This window comes from Coffea arabica, chromosome 2c, assembly GCF_036785885.1.
Source record: "Coffea arabica cultivar ET-39 chromosome 2c, Coffea Arabica ET-39 HiFi, whole genome shotgun sequence".
Classification (NCBI taxonomy): domain Eukaryota; kingdom Viridiplantae; phylum Streptophyta; class Magnoliopsida; order Gentianales; family Rubiaceae; genus Coffea; species Coffea arabica.
In genome coordinates this window covers 54,439,311-54,453,598 of record NC_092312.1, presented here as the reverse complement: position 1 = coordinate 54,453,598, position 14,288 = coordinate 54,439,311, and the positions used below count along the sequence as shown (strand labels likewise).

At 32.0% G+C, this 14,288-nt stretch overlaps 1 protein-coding gene across 2 annotated transcripts in view; it reads left to right on the top strand.

The window, feature by feature from the left end:
- Window positions 1–14,288, top strand: part of LOC140035990 (uncharacterized) — a 45,797-nt gene that overhangs the window by 17,276 nt on the left and 14,233 nt on the right. The gene's annotated exons all lie outside the window — the stretch shown is intronic.

The window sequence follows — 14,288 nt, the reverse complement described above, 5'->3', positions numbered from 1 at the left end:
GGGTATTATCCTTCTTTTGTTTTGTATTTTGGTCACACTCCTTGTAATGCCCCTTCTTGCCATAGTTGTAACTTATCCGATTACTCTTCTTATCCTTTGCACTTATAGCATTTTGTCCAGAAGATTTTCTCTTCTTAGACCCTTGACCATTGTTGTGATTCTTCCTCTCGTCCACATAGTTCACCTTAGGAGTAGAAGCTAAATCTTTCTTTTAGAGAATCCTAACATCTTCCTCTATATGGTGATGCTTCAATATTTGGTCCACTGAGAACAATTCAGTTGTGTGTAGAAGTTTCTTTTGACAATCATTCCAAATAGGGTGCAACTTTGATATAATTGCCCACTTGCAATGATTCAGAAATCTCAACACCTAGATCTTTAAGTTTTGAAACCAAAATGTAAATCATGCACTTGATCAGGAAGAGAAGAAATTTCAATAATAACAAAGTCAAAATACTTTTTAATAAGAAATTTGTCTATACCTTGCTTTTGAGTAGTATACTTGTACTCCAAAGCGGTTCAAATCTCCCTTGGTGACTTGACGGATGTATACATGTCGTAAAGCCTATCTGAGAGAGTATCCATGACATGACCTACACACAATACTTCGTCATCTTCATGCTTACGCCTTTGTGCCTTTAACTCCTCAAAATCACCATCCTTTGGCTGTGGAATTGGCTGAAGATTTGGGTCAAGCATATAGACCACTTTAAGGGCGGTGAGAAAGAACATTTTATCCTTCCATCAATTGAAATTGGTTCCCATTCCATCAAGCCTATCAAGTTTGGTAACATTTTGGATTATAGTCCTGCGAACATTTTCAGTTGAAGCCTCCATTGCTGATATGAATCCAACCAAGAATTGGAAGAACTCATATTCCACAAGCCTAGATCTAGACAATACACCAAAGTTTGATGATTGTTGTGCATACTGAAACCCTATAAACCCTTATGTTATGAACTAAGATGAACTCGTAACCCACAACAAGCGATAGGTAGAACTTTGATTGATAGGTAGAAGGTGCCACAAACAAGTGTGGTTCTTGTTTGATAAGCCAAGCGAATACCTAGAACAAATTCTAAGATATTCAAAGGTTGCTTCAAGAAGTTTAGAGAAACTCTCTCAATTGCTGGAAAATTGTACTTATTCATTGATAGAAACGTTGCAAGTTGTGGCTTATTTATAGCCCTACAACTTATAAGACACGAAAAACCTAATCTGATTTGGAAATCATACAAGCTTCGTGATTCGACTTGGAAAGACTAAACAAACCCCAAAACCTAGTAAGAAAAGGAAACCCTAAATTGGCTCTAGCATAATCATGACTTGGTCGATTATTTCAGTAACTAACTAATGACTAAATTGACACTAAAATACTATAAAATAACATATTGATTCAAGACATAAACACCAACATAAGTTCAGCTTTAAATGTGAAGTCAAATTTAGCTATAGTTTGCCCCATCTGACCTTTCCACTACTTGAATAAGATGAACAAGTTTCCAATTTTATTCTTAGATCCCTCAATATGTTTTGGGACAATTTCTTGACTTTGCATATCACGAACCAAAAGACTTCATGCATGTTAGGCATGCCCATGTCTAACTTAGTTTTCAACTTGAAGCAAATTAATACTTGAATTAGAATTTTGATGGAACTTATTGGACACTCGATTCCTTCAATGCTTCGATAAACTCCAACTTGACCTTGAATTGCATGCACCAAGCTCCAAGTTATCTTTTTTAGCTTTCCTGCTCATATTATCCCCTCCTCTTGAAAAAGATTTGTCCTCAAATCTTAGGGAAAAAATGGTGAATGATAAGATGAGCAATACATATACCCCACTGGGATCAACAACCATAGTAAATAAGCAAATGGAATCCATGACACCAATGTTGAAACCTCCCATGTTGATGCAAAGCAAGCATGGATAAGTTGCAACAACAACATTGCTCCTTGCATGCCTTTTGGATAGCTTAGATTGAAACGTCTGATGAGTAGTGTTCTTCCAATATTCTTTGGAGTACCACGAATGATGCAATTGAAACGCCATAAAGAAAGTAATGCAACAACTGTCATCTTGAACTTGTTCAACACCAACACGTGCGATGCATCCATTTGCTATGGAAGTAAATTCCTCCAATGCTTCCACTTTTGGCAAATTAAAAGCTTTGAAACCATGTGTACTCTCAGCATTATCACCTCATTGGATGCTTCATTTGCTATACAAGAAACATCAGTGTTGGTGCTAAAATTCAGCATGATTTGTTGACATATAGAAGATAATCCAGGAATGCAAACTTGATGGAAAGTTCCAATGTTGACAAGGGACTTAGGAATGGAATAGCAAACAAACAACTTCACTTCACTTCCTTAACCTGCATAAGACAATGAACACTAAACAAAGCAAAGTTAAAGTCGTTAGGAAAGCAATAAGTTCTCTCACTCTCATTTTTGTTGACACTCAAAATCAGCTCACTTTCCCTCTTTTCGTCCTCTTTCTCACTCAACTCACTTGATTGTTCACTAGCTTTTTCTTTTGCACTTTCCTCGATTTTTACCTCTTGTTCATTCTCAACTATTACATCATTGTTTGCATACTCATGTTGTACCCGACTTTTCTCACATAAATCCTCTCAAACTAGCTCTTGATAACTAGCTAGTGTAGGTTGAACTTCATGATCATTGGTCTCAACAAATCCTCTATCAGAGATTTTTGAGTAGTGCAGTCAACTTGGTCCTTCATTCACTTTTGTTGTAGAAGACGTTGGTAAATAACCTATACTGACTCCTCCTTAAGTGGCTCAACTTCAGGCTTAGACTTGGCAGAAACTAATGGAATATACTTCCTCCTTGGATAGGTTGACTTTGAAGAGGTAGATTTGCATTGGAACTAGATGGCATGGAATCTCTCCTCTTGACAACCCTATTCTCTATTCAATCAAGTCATCTATGAAGATGTTCAATAGCTTCATAAAAAATCTACTTAAATTCGTCCCTCATTGCATCTGCAAAAAGTTTAAATTTGAGAGCTTGGGAGCTTCCTTCTCCACCGTTAGACATTCTTTAAGGTAAACCTGCAAAAATTGGTTAGTATCAAAGAAAGGAATATCCTCACTCACTCCTTCATGTATTTACTTTCACACTCGTTTTTACACTCAGATCACTTTAATAACTCACCAATAAGTTCTCTAAAACTCTTGATTTCACCCTTGAAGAAATTAGAAATTGCTATAGAATATGACAATAAGCTTACCAATGAAACACACAAGTGTAGTAATAATGAAGGACTTCCTGTGTGTTGAAGGGAACAAAATTTTTAAGGTTGAATCATCTGAAAATTTGACTCAAAGACATGTAGTTTGTTGCTAGACAGATCCGAAATAATGACTAAAACACAAGATACGAAAGCTAAAACTTTAAGGAACCTAGAAATAGACTCTACCCGACACTATGTGGTTGGAAAATTGAGGAAAATCTGATGGTATTTTGGAATTTTCTATTTATTCAATGAAAAGTGATAAAAATCCCTTGTTTCAAAGTGATTTTCGGACTTGAAGTTGGTTTGCTAATTGCTGGAAAATAAATTTCCAAATTTGACGGCTTTAGGAAACAAATCCAAGTAGGGTTTGGATTAGGAAACAATTTGCTGCCTTTTCACGTACTTCCTTATCCGAATGTAAATTAGATTAATAATGGAAGAATGTATCAAGAAGAGCTATTCAAGATGATTATATACATACATATATATATATATATATATATATATATATATATTTCCTTATCCGAATGTAACTTGGAGTAGTAATGGAAGAATGTATCAAGAAGAGCTGTTCAAGATGATTATATACATATACATATATATATATTTCCTTATCCGAATGTAACTTGGAGTAGTAATGGAAGAATGTATCAAGAAGAGCTGTTCAAGATGATTATATACATATACATATATATATATATATATATATATATATATCAATTTGCAGCTTCAAGAAACATCACAACAGCCACGGTTTCAGGAACGTGGTTTAGCATTCAAGAAACTCAAGATTGTGAAACTTGTTTCAATTTATGCAAGAAAACCAGATTTTATGTCAAGAACTTCAAGATTTTTCCAAAAAATAATCAAGAGATTCAGGAATTGAAGAAAACTCCAAGAATCCACAAGATATTCCAAGGAAAATATATGACCAACCATGAAACCCTAATTCCCAAAACTTGGTAAGATGCGGACTGACTTTTTTTTTTACTCAAGAACACACAAGACACTTTATCACATGAACTAGCAACAAAGCTTATTAAAAATTCAAACGAATTTACCACAACAAAAAAACGGATAGCCATGACAATGACAAAAATCCTAATGATAGAGAAGAACTAGCGATGGGATTTTTTTGACACTAAACCAAATTAAGATTCAAGGAAACGACACAAAAATACAAAGCAAGAAAGGGATTTAGACAACATACCAAAGTTTGATGATTGTTGCGGAAACCGAAACCCTATATACCCTTGTGTTATGAACTAAGATGAAATCTTAACCCACAACAAGTGATAGATAGAACTTTGGTTGATAGGTAGAAGGCACCACAAACAAGTGCAATTCTTGTTTGATAAGCCAAGTGAATACGTAGACTAAATTCTAAGATATTCAAAAGTTTCTTCAAGAAGCTTAGAGAAACTCTCACAATTCCTGGAAAATTCTACTTATTCATTGATAAAAACATTGGAAGTTGTTGCTTATTTATAGCTTTATAGGACATCAAAAACCTAATCTGATTTAGAAACAATACAATCTTCCTAATTCGACTTAAAAAGACTAAACAAAACACAAAACCTAGCAAGAAAAGGAAATCCTAAATCGGCTCTAACATAATCATGACTTGGCCGATTATTTCACTAACTAACTAATGACTAAATTAACATTAAAATACTATAAAATAACATAATGACTCAAGACGTAAACACCAACATAAGTTCAGCTTTAAATGTGAAGCTGATTTAGATATAGTTTTCCCCATCCAACTCATCCACTACTTGAATGAGATGAACAATCTTCCAATCTTCATTCTCAGGTCTCTCAATATGTTTTGGGACAATTTCTTGACTTCGCATACCATGAACTAGAAGACTTCATGCATGTTAGGCATGCCTGTATAACTCATTTTCAAATTGAAGCAAATTAATACTTGAATTAGGATTTTGATGGAACTTATCGGACACTCGATTCCTTTAATGCTTCAATAAAACCCAACTTGACCTTGAATTGCATGGACCAAGCTTCAAGTGACTCTCTTAGCTTTCCCGCTTATATCAATTGCACTCGATAAAGAATGAATAAACACTTTAAGATTGTTAAGAAAATAAAACAAGACAATAGAAGAGTGTTGAAACTTCACTAACAAATTTTACAAAAGATAGCGGATTTGTTGATGATTCTTGAGGCGTGTACAAACAATATCCTTAAGGTTTTTATTGCCCCCACTACACTTAGTAGTTTGCTTCTAGGTTAAGGCAATATACCTCTAGGATACAACAAAAATGAAGAACCTTTTAACAACAAAATCGATAGGGTTTTTACTAAGAAAAGATCAAAATGGCTAAATTAGTTTGTTTTACTAAAAGTTTGTGATTTATATAAGAAAGACAATCCAAAAGACCTCAAAGCTAAAGAGTCACAATTTCCTCACTTCAACAACCACCAAAGGCTGCTTTAGTCTCCTTTAATGGGCAAAAATACCAAAACCATTTTCTCACTATAATGATCGTTAAGTTGTTGCAATTAGTCTCCTTCAATGGATAAAAAATACCAAAACCGTTTCCTCACTATAATGGTTATCAAGAGGCTACATTAAGTATTTTTCTTTTGTCCAATATTTTAAATTTAACAAGCTTTATTTTCATTTCAATTCACAAACTATTCCAACAGTGCCAAGTTCAAAATTCAAAACCTATTCACAAACTATTCCAACAGTGCCAAGTTCAAAATTCAAAACCTTGTGACAAATTGAGCCAAAACCAAAATCTGTAATGATTTGTATTTTATACGTTTACTATATGGAAATTACCTAGTTAGAGCCTTGAGGATAAGGGTGTCAAAATTTATGCATTCCAACGGTCGGTTTTCATAAGCTAATCCTAATTGCATAAAGAATGAAAATGAACAAATCTCAAGCTATTTAAACACCAGGGTTCACAAGTTTTAGCAACCTCATAAACCACAAGTTTGACTCAGGTTTCGAGCTATGTTCATGTTGGCCCAAATCTACTTTGTACCATGTTTTCTTTTCACATACTCCTACTACTAGTATTTTGATCCGTGCATCTTATGAATTAAAACAATAATATTAGCAAAATTTTACTTTGTAATTAATCTAATAGGGAATAAGGTTCATCAGGATCTTCCTGACTTGAGGCTTTTCAAGCATCCAATCACTTACTACTATCAAAACTTTTGACAACATGTACTAAATTTTAATAAAATCTAAATACCCCATTTTCTGCAAGTATACAGTTGTTTATCGAGCATAGGGGATATTAGGTTCAATTCCATGGGAGAGATTGTCAATTACTGATGGTTTTCAAACTCCTTTCCACTTGTTTGGTTGATATTTTAGAATGGTAATGGCTATGAATGTCGAAAGGTCCTCAATGGTAAAGAGTTTTGTCAATTTTTTTCATTTGTTTGGTAATTGTACTACAATGGGAATCTATTGATTATTTTTAATTTTTTAAACCCTATTTTTAGTTCTCCATTTTTCTTCCTCAAAATTTCTTTCTTGCTTCCAACGGCCTTGGATCCCTCCTGCACAGAAAATTCACCACCAATTTATAGTTGCCCTATTACACCAAGAGCCCATACTGCCCTAACTTCAAAGATTTCTCTCAAATTCTTGAAATCACATCCATTGATTTTAATAAAACCAAAAATTAGTTAAAATTCAACAAAAATTATTTGGTTCAAATTTAAGGAGATATGCAAACGCATCACCATTACCAGTAAAATATCAGTTGAAATCAATCCACAATGATTACGTAACATTCACCAACACTTTTTTTCACTTTTGATTCATATTTCTAAAAGCCTAATGAATCCCATTAACAATAACCCAAATAAACAAGGAGAAGAAAAAAACAAGAAACCTCAACTACCTCTCTAGCTTGGCTTCCATGGCTGATCCATATTGAAGGGAGCAATATTGAGGAGAAGAGATGGTGAGCCAAGTGGTAAAAACAAGTGGCTTAGTTGGTGGTTGGTGGTAGTGATAATCGAGTATGAGAATTGAGAAGCATCGGAAGAGAGAGAAAGAGAGAAATGGTTAGAGAATATCTTTTCCTAATTTGTTTGATCTGGTCATTAATGAGAGGCAAAAGTGCCCAAATTACTCAAGAATGATGATTGAAGCATTTTGGGTCTTCCATTACCATAGATTCATTTTCATAGTAGAGTACCAAACACTACCAATTACTATCATTAATAGTCATACCCATTGAATAACCCCAAAACCCTCCAATCAAATGGGCGGTTTATTATTTAGACTATCACAAATATAATAAATTAAATCTACACTACAAATATAAAATAAAAGTAACAATAATGACAATAAAAAGCTCCTATGGCTGTGGCATTTCTCACCGCTCTTGCAAGTGAAATTATTGGTTAGTTGAATGTTATAATCTTGGCTAATTATATCGTAATTTCTAAATGTACATGATACTCGCTTTTGCCAATGCACCAACTATACCTATAACTATTCATCACCTATATTTCGTGATGAAAAAACTAACTATAGATTCATTAAACTCTATGAAATTATTTAGTTAAAGCCACAAAGATGTTTCCCCACTTTCGTGACAATACTCCCTAGTTTAACACTTCATAAACTAATGTTAAATTATAACTATCATTGATGAAACAACACCTTTAGATAATCACAATTATGGCCAATTAATTATGATTCAAATAGTAAAAGTGGTAAATAACTTGCTCAAAAATATAAATGAAATAACCATAAAAAGATCACATAACAATCATTGTAAGTTCATTCATCCCTTAGGTATAAAAACTATAGCAAGACATAAATGAAATACAAACAATAACCAAACTTGTATTATAACTAAACATAATATTCAATACAAGAAATAAAGTGATAGGAGAGAAGTCATCTTTGTCGCATGAGTTTCAAACTCTCCATCTTCATCATCACACTTCATCCATATCTAGCTAGTACAAAGATTGGTTGAAAACTATATTAACCTTACGTTATACTAATGAACTAAGAAGTTCTAGTGAAAGATTACATTTTGTGTAGTTTCTCTAGCCTCCAAAGTTAAGCAAAAATATGTCTTGAATGGCCTATTTATAGAAGAATCAGGTTTCAACCAATCATATTAAAGTTGGTATAAATCAGTTCTTGAAATTTCTAAAAGTTGCTTCTTGATGTTTCCATGATCTCCTTGGGTATTTAACACCAAATTTGATCAGAGAAGTGGGTCAAAAATGTTGTGTGAACTAAGTGTAAGTTGCATGGTTGAAATTAGAAATCCATGAGGTGATCCACAAATTGTAGCTCGTGGATCGGGTTGTAGTTCTCCTTCTTTTTCAGTTTTTGTACTTTTTGACCAATCTTCAACCTTACTCTATTTCTAGCTCTTGCACAAAACATAAAATTTATAGCCCTTTGAGTTACCTTTTGAATTCATTAAGAATCATGTAATTTGGATGTATGCAAGCTATTAAATGACTAAAATACCACTGACTGATCAATCCCTTATTTCAGCTTTGGACAGCAAAAATGCCCAATTATATTCAACATTTTGACTATAAAAATGCATGAACTACATTTCAATGTCTCATAAGAATTGTAGCCTTTTGTTTTAGCTTCAAATGGTTCAAGAATCAGCTCAATCTAATGCTTGTAACTTGAGTTATAGCACAAAATACTAGAAGGTGTCAAAACTGTCAAACTTTTCTTCTTTTGCACTTGATTGCATTCCACACTATGATACCTTACACTTCATGTTTACTTTAAATCACTTACAAATCATTAATAATCATACAAATATCTTCTCATTTAATTTCATTTGATGATTGAACCATTAAACCTACAAAAGCATCACAAATTTCCACATTAATCCATACTTTTTCATGTTTTAGTCCTAGAATACTACTTGCATGAAAAGTAACTATGCAAACATACCAAAAACACACCAAATACAAACATTAAATTTCACTAAAAATATGTAAAATATATGCTAATCAAACTCCCCCACACTTGAATCATTGCTTGTACTCAAGCAACAAGAAATACAAATCAACAATGATCCTAAAACTTTGAAATAAAACATAATGCACAATTCAAATTTAATTTATCAAAACAAGGTGAACAACTATAATGCAATCATTTATTCTACTTCAAGTACTCATAATATCAAGTAAAGGAGAGATAATTATACACTAATTTTAACTAGTTCAATTCAATTTTCTCACTTCAACTTAACTTTGTGAATCATATAGTGAATAAATAACTTCCTAATCCTATGATTGTCTTCTCAAAAGAGGGATTTATTCATAAAATATATTAAATACTTACTTAAGTTATAAAAGTTCTTTTTGACATGAGAATTTGCATTTTTAGATGAAGATTCCGATTACTCAACACTTTGCAGTCTCGAGTTGTTTTCCATACTCTTTACTCAAGTAGCATTTTACGCGAAAGTTGACATTTGTAGATGAAAACTCTCGATTATTAAGTATAAGAACTATTAGAGTAGAAATATAACTTTTATTCTTCTCATTTTTTCTTTTTTTCCTTCTTCTTTATTTTTCAAATGAAAAATAATAAATAAATATTCCCTCAAAAGAATATTCAAAGGAAGTCTATTGTATTTATTGACCATAATTATCACTCAACTTTGTAAAATCAATTAAATAGAAGAAATTTCATCAATTATGCAAAATTTAGGCATAATTTTCTCCACTTTACAAAATATACTTTTCTAACCAAAATTATAATCACATATTAGCCATTTCCAAACTAAATGAGAAATGAATTTCTCATATCACATGTATTTATCTCAAAAGTAAGAAGGAATTTGAATTACTAATGGTATGAAACTTATTGCCCTTAGGATGAAATCAAAAAATTTAAAAAATTTTGGGGTAAATTTGAAATTGTGGACAAGATTTTGACATGATTTCCCCTTATAACTAGATGAAACTTTCTGTCAACAAACCCAAATTTGAATAAATTCAAAGCACAATAATATTTCCAAGCACAAGTCCAATATTTCCAATCAACAACTCAATCACATACAATGCATAAATCTCAAGTTCTCCCACCCCCACGCTTAAAGTACAAAATGTATAAAGGAGGTACATAAAATAAGGAAACGAATACTCCCCTATCGATGTGATTGAAGTATCATGAACGAACATAAAATCCATGATCCATTGTTCCAAATTTTTACGAGTTCCACTTGATAGCGATTAGTAATAGAAACCTAAAATACAAAATGGCAAACAAACTAGTTAAGGTTTAGAAGTCACAATGGCATGAAGAGTTCTTGCAAATAACTTTTTGCCTTTATTATTGTACCTATATAAAATAAACAAAAAACTACTTAAGGTACAAATCACACAACACTTCCCATACTTCTTAAACTTTTTTTCGTTCAAAATGCCTAGAATAATAAGTGTAAGACATAATTGTTCACTAGGCATATTAAAAGTATCACCATTTTGAAACCTACAAAACAAACATTACAAATACACTTAAAAACACAGAAGAAACATGAAAAAAATTAAAATGAAATAAATTAGCACAAAACATTGGGTTGCCTCCCAATAAGTGTTTTATTATAGTCATTAGCTTGACTATTCATGTGTGGATGTCAAGGCGGCTTTATCAAGGAGTAATCTACCAAGCTTGGATGCAATGGATCAACAAATGGTGGCTCCACCTTATGAGCCCTCTCTTCAATTGATATGAGATTTAGAATTGGCTTACCGATTTCAAATACTTCACATATATCACCATGTAATTGCATCACTTGAGAAGTTAACAAAGGAAACTCCGCATTGCTTTCTTGGGAAATAATGTCCTTAGAACCTACACTTTTAGCACACTTCTCAAAAGGGGTTATATATGAATCATTCATGCTTGCCTCTTTAGGTTCAAGATCCATCTCAAAGGCATTATCATGTGAAATAGACACTTCCTCATTAAAGTTCATATTAGATGCTTCATTATCATCAAAATGCAATCCATTTTCACATGTAACACTCCTACCATTTATGTTAAGATTGAATTCACTGTTCTTGCATGAAATAGTTTCACGTATAACATTCAAGTGCTCTTATATTTTATTATAGCATGAAGTGAATTCACCACCCATTATAACATCATGACGGTCAGAAGTCTCATTAGCTAGTTTTTCAATAGGTAACTCCCAAGATGCCTTTGATTCATTTTGGATACAATGGCATTCGTAATCATAACAAATTGAATATGGACATTGATTATTCCAACTATATTTATAAGAATTGCCGCAACTAGGGTTGATTGATCAAAGCAGAATTATAATGTCCAAATTCACCATAGTAATACATATTTTGTACTTGCATACATTCATAAGTAGTATGATATTTTCCAAACAAGCTATAAATCACATGATTAGAATTAAAAGCACTAAAATTCTTTTTTCATTCATGCATAGATGTCAACATGTCCAAATTATCATTTAATGCACCAAAGTCATAATTACCTATGGGTCTTCCTTAGTTACCTCTATTGTAGAAGCATTCATAGTAGTCAAGGTCCATGGCTGATCTTTCTTCTCTCAAGCCTTGATCTAGCTTTGTAACTATCCTTCTTAAAATCTAAGCATGCCTTCAAATACTCAAAAGCAAGATTAGTTAAGAAGAATAGTTTGAAAAACACAAACAAAATAAGAAACTAAACACAAAATTTGAAGACTCGACAAGACACTAGAAATGACAAATAAGAGAATAGACATGACAAACACAAGAAAAGAATGTAAAATAGTCTAAATTAATAAAGTTGTTCTTAGCACTTTTATTTAACCAAATCTTCCCTAGCAATGGTGCTAAAAAATTGACAAGTTTATACCATGTACCAAATTTTAATAAAACCTAAATACCTCATTTTTCACAACTATACAAATTATTTATCGAGCATAGGGGATATTAGATGTCGATCCCCTATGGAAGATTGTCAATTATCAGTTGGTTTCAAACTCTTTTATTATTTAAACTATCACAAATATAAGAAATTAAATCTAGACAACAAATATAAGATAAAAGTAACAAAAATAACAAGAAAAAGCTTCTAGGGTTATAGAATTCCTCACTAGTCTTGCAAGTGAGATTACCAGTTAGTTGAATGTTATTATCTTGATAAGTTTTGACGTAATTTCAAATGTATGTGATACTACTTTCGCCAGTGCACCAACTATACCTATAACTATACCTCACCTACATTTCTTGATGAAGAAGCTAGCTATAGATTCATTAAACTCTATGAAATTAATTGGTTAAAGCCATAAAGGTGTTTCTCTACTTTTGTGAGAACACTCCCTAGGTTCAATACTTCATGAACTAGTGTTAAATCACAACTTTCATTGATGAAACAATACTTTTAGATAATCACAATTAATGGCCAATTAAACATGATTGAAATAGCAAAAATGGTAAATAACTTCCTTAAAAATATAACTCAAATAACCATGAAAATATCACATAACAATTATTATAAGTTCATTCATTCCCTAGGTATAAAAACTAGCAAGATATAAATGAAACACAAACAATAACCAAACTTGTATTATAACTAAATATAAGATTCAATGCAAGAAATAAAGTGATATAAGGGAAGTCATCCTTGTCACATGAGTTTCAAGCTCTCCATCTTCATCCTCACACTTCATCCATATTTAGCTAGTACAAAAATTGGATGAAAACAATACTAATCCTACACTAAGCTAATGAACTAAAAAGTTCTAAAGAAAGACTATATTTTGTGTAATTTCTCTAGTCTCCAAAGTTAAGAAAAATTGTGTCTTGAATGGCCTATTTGTAGAAGAATAAAGCTCCAATCAATCATGTTAAAATTGGTGCAAATTGGTTCTTGGAATTTTCAAAAGTTGTTTCTTGATGTCTCTATGATCTCCTTGGGCAATTCCCATCGAATTTGATCAGAGAAATGGGTCAAAAAACTTGTGTGAACTAAGTGCAAGTTGTAGAGCAAGTTGCATAGCCAAAATTAGAAATCCTCGAGGTGATCTGGAAACTGTAGCTCATGGATTAGGTCGCAATTCTCCTCATTTTTCAGGTTTTGTACTTTTTAACCAATCTTCAATCACGCTCTATTTTGCACAAATTTTGAATGCAAATTTCTCAACGATGAAATCCAAGCTAGCTCTTGTACAAAATATAGAAGTTGTAACCTTTTGAGTTATCTTTCCAATTCATTAAGAGTCATGCCATTTGGATGTCTGTTAGATGATAAATGACCAAAATATCTTTGATTGGCCATTCCCTTATTTCAGCTTTCAACGGTAAAAATGCTTGACTATGTTTCAATGTTTTGACCTTGAAAATACATGAATTGGATTTCAATGTCTTCATAAGAATTTTAGCCCTACATCTTAGCTTCAAATGATTCTAGAATCATCTCAATTCAATCCTTATAGCTTGAGCTATAGTTGAAAAATCAGAATGTGTCAAAACTATCAAACTTTTCTTCTTTTACACTTCATTGCATTTCACACTATGATACTTTTACACATCATGTTTATTTTAAATTATTTTAAATTATTTCAAATCATCAACAATCATACAAATATCTTCACATTTCATTTCATTTGATGATTGAATCATTAAATCTACAAAAATATTACAAATTTGCACATTAATCCATATCTTTGCATGCGTTGGTCATAAAACACTACTTGCATGAAAAATAATCATAAAGGAACTCAATTATTCCATTTTCACTTAAAAACATACAAAAAAACATTAAATTTCACTAAAACTAAGTCAAATATATACTAATCAACTTTATTAAGTGTTCCACACTAATAATAATGTACTTTCATTTATACAATCCACAGGTTTGCTATTTCTCCTTTTTTTTTCTTTTTTTTTTCTGGTTAAATTGTTTACCCAACATTTGCCATAACAACATATGTTCCTTTATTTTATTTGTTCAAAAATAATTTTTTCTCTTTACCAATTTCCTTTTGTTTAAAACGTAAAACCAAAT